We start from the raw sequence: 6,038 nt of genomic DNA, 5'->3' as shown, positions 1-6,038 counted from the left end.
TACTTCTAGAGTGGAATAATGTTCAAATTGTTGAGTTATTTGAGATGTGGGTTTCTTAAACCGCTGCCGCCACGCCAGTAAGCAGAGAAAACTATAACACATGTGATCGTTAGAAAGGCACATTTAATAAAGATCGTGAGGCGATAAACAGTAAAGGGAAATAACCCATCAATGATACATGTATAATCATGACACATGGAGTAAGGGAGATAATACAAATTAATACATGTGATAATTAATACAATACATTGGCGCTGGAAAGAAAAAAACTTATGCCAGTAAAAAAAACAAAACAAAAATAGGAACACTTTTCAAATTTCTACTGGAGCTTTTATCTACCTTTCCCTCACACCAATTCCGAGCAGCATGGCAAAACCAGCAACTCAAGGCTATTATATCGAACCTTTCTGCCAACGATTGTATTTGTATACACGACTTTTCAGAAAACTTTAGGTAAGTTTTCAATATAGGTATATGACATTAATACTTTCAATATATCTGTCGGTAATTGAATCAATTTTATTATATTACGCATACAAGTACATGTAATCACAAAACTGGCATACTTGGTCAATATGTAATGTTTCTCAAAGCCTGAGGGAACAGACACACTTCGCCAATTCAAAAATTAAAATCGAGAACACCCTTGCATTTTTCACAGCCTCGTTGTCAAATCTTAGATAAGATTACTATTTTAAATTGTCCGTAAAATTAACTCCGTATAATTGTTTGAAATTCATGTACATGTATTTATATTCCTTTTGACAAAAACTTGTAATCAATACAATATCGGAAATGCCAACAATTATTATTACAATTTTATGATGTTCTAAAAAATTCCATGCCGTGATTTTCAGCTGTTGAATTGAGAAAAACGATAAACATATTCTTTATTCTGTTTTAAAGGTGTTCAGCCAGAGAAGAAATACAAAGTTCCTATTTCCAACGCACAGAGGTGTCTCTTCACGTGTCGATCATTTATAGACACGCAGTTCTTGAGTACGACGGAAAGGACAGCACAACTGAAAACCCAAATATTATTAAGGAACATTTCTTTGTAGTTAGTAATGATGATAAGCACGATCATCATTTTGTCCATGAAGTCCAAAATCAGATAAAAGAATACTTGAATTCCATATCCTATAATGTGTCAACAATGCACGAATATACTGATGGTTGCCAATGTCAATATAAATCAAGGCACTGTATGGGTGATGTGTCAAATGGACAGCAAGATTTTGGATACGACAGACTAATAAGGAATTATTTTGAGACTTCACACGCTAAAGGTAGGTCGAAGATATCTTAATGATTTATCTATAGGTTTGTTCCCTAAGAGATAGAAAACTCATTCAACACGTATTGCACTCAGGTAGTGGACGCACAATAATTATAAAAATAAGGAGATGTGGTATGATTGCCAATACTCACTTTCGTCACCACGGCACACAGTTTTTATCATTGTGGGATTCCGGAAATAAAACATCCATCTTCGCCAGATTAGTTTACAATCTTTGGAGTCGAACGCACCTTGTAATGAATGAGTGAGATTCTAACTCGCATCCATGAGCGGATTACTAGAAGTGCGCGCCGCCCGCTAACCTTCAAATCTGTTAAACATGAAAAACTATCCGAATTTCAACACAATATTTAAAGAAATCATACAATAAGGTCAATTATGCTGAATTTTACGCCGTGAAAAGACCCCCCTTTCCAACCCTTTCAAAATTCTGGATCCCCACACCGAACACATCTGAAAAAATTCCAAACGTGTCGCTTCTGTAATCTTCTTAACATTTGCAGTTAGTGTATTTCCAATACTTGTTTATGCCATAGTATTTACAATATCTGATCTAAATATTTATATTTTTCACTGTAGGCCCTCAAGATGCTGCGGGTGGATATGTTAAAAGACAAGCTGACTTAGCGATTGAAAGCAACAATTCAAACAGCTCATAATTTTTATAAATTTGCAAATGAAAACCTACAGGAAACTAGAGATTCGTCAGTTTGTTTAAGGCGTGTTTTCAGATTCATAGACAACATAGATCGGAATCGCGACAGGTACTTTAAGTCCATACCTCAGAACAGAAATATTCATCAAATCATTTCAGAACGAGAAGGCTTACTTTCGGTAAGAAATTTGTCATGCTACAGCTGTGATAGCTGCTTGCTCAACATGGCTCATTCCTGTCAACATACAGAACTTGTCGGCTTAGTAAAAAATATACAAACAGAAAAGGAACGCGGGTGTGCAATTGTTGAAGATATCTTCCCAGATGACGATTTCGATGTAGTTGATATGATCCGAAAAGGAAGTTTAGTTGCCTTATATACAGACGATGAAAGAGAAGACTTTTATCTAATGAAGGCAGGATCATGTCAAGAAAAACTGAAAAGTTCGGAAACTGACGATTGGCAGGGTCAGTACCCAGAAGGAACTACCGTTATTCGTGGATTATATTACAGAAAAACAGGACCTTTATCGTACAGTTTAATTAAACGTAAAAATGTAATTGTGAGTGTCAAATCTGTCTTATATGTAACAAATGATATTTTGACGGACTCCGTAATTGATTTGTCCTTGGCCATTCACGAAGAAATAATTGGACTGGCAGAGCAAAGCAGTTTATAACAGACTATTCGGAATAAAATTGAACGAGTTATTTTGTCTTTGAATTGCTCTTATATTTTGTATATTTCTTAAAAAGTAAACAAACAAACATTAAAAAAAGACAAACTAAAGAAACAATTAACGTAAACTGAAAGGGAAATAAACAAAACAAACATACAATCGAATTAAAAACATCTAAATTCAGTCTTTCAATGCCGTCGTTTTTCAACGTTTCATTTTTCCATGTAGAAAACGTCGTAATTCGACGTTACGTTTGGTGACACCAGTATCGTGCGTAACGTCAATGCATTGATATAAGGAATACTTACAGTAGGACAACCGGAAGCGCCTGAGTAAGGATTTCGGTGCTCAGTGATACGGTTCACTGGACGACGTTGTCAACACGTAATGGCGGCCATTATTTGACGTTGGATTTGGCATTCCACGCTGAAAAGTTGCATTTATGACATTCTTGGATGCTTAAACTTTATGCTAAGCAACACAAAAGGTAAAGGTTTATTCCAGATATTTCAGTTAATTATTATCAAATAAGTCGGATCCAAAGAAATGATTTAAACGGCAAAAATAAAATGTAAAATTATATCAAACATGAAAATTAAAATCCAATATATCATCATTTCCTTTTCATATACTAGTATCAGAGACATATATATGTATATATGCACTTTTGTATATATGTCTCTGCTAGTATTGAATGAATTACATTCGGATTTCGACCTAAGGTATCCGCACTTGTCTCCGGAAATATTACACCCACACAAGTTGTCAACATCCGTTTTTAAACTGGTCAAGGTGTTCTTCGTTCTTCACGATCTCCATGGAAAATATTCACGCTTTCACTTTTTGCTCAGATAATAGAACATTGTAAACCTCTAACTGCAAATACTGACTAAAATGAATCAAATTCGAAAGCACGTATGACCCCGTTTCATGCCGATTGTAAGTTCTCTAAAAAGGGGGGTAATTTCCAGGCCCCAAAAATGGCAAAATATAGGCTACACGAATTTTGCTGAACTTCGTGGGTTCAACTCAAAAGTGGACCCACTTTTACTGTTGGCTATTTTATACCTGGTATAATATTTCATTTGGAAAAAAAATATTTGTGTCCCTAATTTCATATAATATGTACACCAAAATGTACATGTAATATTCATAAAAATTAAATCTTTCATAAACATAAAATACAAAGGGAAAGCGATAACAGACACAGACTCGTCTTTCCCATTTAAAAAAAAAAAGATAGCCATCATGAATCCTCTAAATTCATCTCTCATATTTTAAAAGAAATTTACACATTGAAATAACCACTGAATTTCCATCCCATTTCAGAGCTTACACATGCATTAAAATGTATCCCCATGACCAGGAACTATTACAAATTTACAGTCTCACTAATTAGCGACAAGAATCGTCAAGAAGCGACAAGAAGAATTATTTTAGCGACAAGAAACTATTTAGCAACAAGAAAACATTTTTTTTCCTTAAAATTACTTTTCCAAATAAGTATTAAAAGAATATGCAAAAGAAAACAGTTTTAGCAACAAAAAATTTAATATTGATACAAAACAAATTGATAAATTTATTTACATGATATTTTATCATTTATTATGTTTAACAGTATTACGTTTACCCTGTTTATTATGATATTACTTTTACTTGTTTTAGAACAATAATATATTTATCTTATAATTTGTTTTTTAAAATTCTCTTTGTACAATTTATAATAAACTTGCAGAAAATACAGACACAAATTGTGAAATACAAAGAACTGAAATCAGAGACAGAAATAAAAAAAATATCAATTTATTTCTGCCCGTATATTAAAAAAAAATTGAATGTATATATTTCTTTATATTTAATAAAAAAAAATGTGTTCTTGTCGCTAAATAGTCTTCTTGACGCTTCTTGTTGCTAATTAGTGAGACCCCAAATTTAATATGCCTGTACAGATTCTTTATATCCATTATGTAACTTTGTTATATTATTCCTATAGGCTATAGTCATATATATATATATACAAACTAATCATGCTAATTAGAAATGATAATCCATTGATAATATTACAGTTTGTAATTACTTTCAAAAAATGTACTCTTACTACATGGATTTAAATTAAAACTAGGTTGTGAGTGCCTCCAAAATCAAGGATTTGTATACAAATCCTTGCCAAAATGTATAAAATTTCAGCTTGCATTTATTTACATGTATGTACACTATTATAATATGTTTTCTTTGCCTGTAACTTTTATGTATTGAGCAGAAATGCTAGAGGCATAATCATTTATAATACATTATAAATATATAAAATTGAGAATGGAAATGGGTTATGTGTCAAAGAAACCAAAGAGCAGACAACAGCTGACGGCCACCAATGGGTCTTCATTGGAGCAAGAAAATATGTTTTTTCTTGGTAATTTATTTGGCAAATTTTTATTCATGTGTTGATAATAACAATGCAAAATTAATTTTGCTTAATTTTGCTTTGAATAATTTAGTATAATTGATTTAGTAGATGTATGTACATTTGCTGTATATTTACAGGATGGAGAAGGATGTTTACTATGAATCAAAAATTCAAAACAGAGGACTTTTTATATATCAACAAAAACACTTGCAGAACATGCACATATATGATATACATACAGCAAGAAAACAGTAATCAAATGGAATGTCAAAGACAAGTAATGCTGAAAGCAAAATTATTTTGTTTAAAATAGAAAACAATATGACTAGAATATATTTAGGGTAAGTAATCCAAATGTGTCTGTTCAGGGTAACATCAGTGGGTAATTTACAATGCGCTATGATTTCAATCCCACAAATATGAAACAAACATGATAGACATTATGAATTAACACTATTTTGATAACTGAAAATATTTTACATTTAACAGCCAGATAAGAAAATTGGCAATGGAATAATTTTGGAATGGAAGTTAAAAATTTGGGTCAAAGATGCCCATAACAATGAAATATAATATATTAAATTATCATTCATCATTACTTTTCAATTGAATCAACAAACTTTATTTAATAACAAAATATTTTTTTTATTTTCAGTACACAACACATCCTGTCAGAAGAATAATTTTACTGGAGGATTAAAATGTTGATACCTGGAATCAGCAATGTATATGAAATTTGTTATGAGAGATATATTCATGTACAGAATGGTAACCGAGGTGCTTCAAGTGTTTATTAGCAGACATTTTTGTTGAATTTATGCAGAATGGAATAAATGAAACTTAAGCTGACTATGGGCTCATTGTGTAGTAAAAAGAGGATTTTAAAATATGCGAGACTCATCAACATTAAAATGTGCATAAGTGAAATGTCACCATATTTAGTAAAAAAAATCAGATTATTGACTCAGCTGTTTTCGTGAAAAAAAAGTTTCAAAGCAA

At 31.9% G+C, this 6,038-nt stretch overlaps 2 long non-coding RNA genes across 3 annotated transcripts; both read left to right on the top strand.

The window, feature by feature from the left end:
- Positions 1–261: 261 nt before the first annotated feature.
- On the top strand, positions 262–1,932 carry LOC143077344 (uncharacterized). The gene is made up of 3 exons (XR_012978943.1): positions 262–453; positions 907–1,289; positions 1,880–1,932. It is a non-coding gene; the product is annotated as an uncharacterized LOC143077344 (long non-coding RNA).
- Positions 1,933–2,948: 1,016 nt separating this feature from the next.
- LOC143077184 (uncharacterized) lies at positions 2,949–6,038 on the top strand. 2 transcript variants are annotated; one of them, XR_012978940.1, is made up of 3 exons: positions 2,949–3,122; positions 5,177–5,380; positions 5,695–6,038. It is a non-coding gene; the product is annotated as an uncharacterized LOC143077184 (long non-coding RNA). The 2 variants fall into 2 exon arrangements; XR_012978937.1 differs by lacking the exon at positions 2,949–3,122 and adding an exon at positions 3,333–3,574.

Source organism: Mytilus galloprovincialis, chromosome 1, assembly GCF_965363235.1.
Source record: "Mytilus galloprovincialis chromosome 1, xbMytGall1.hap1.1, whole genome shotgun sequence".
NCBI classification, from domain to species: Eukaryota; Metazoa; Mollusca; class Bivalvia; order Mytilida; family Mytilidae; genus Mytilus; species Mytilus galloprovincialis.
The sequence above is the reverse complement of the archived record's forward strand: the minus strand, read 5'-3'. Positions and strand labels throughout refer to the sequence as shown.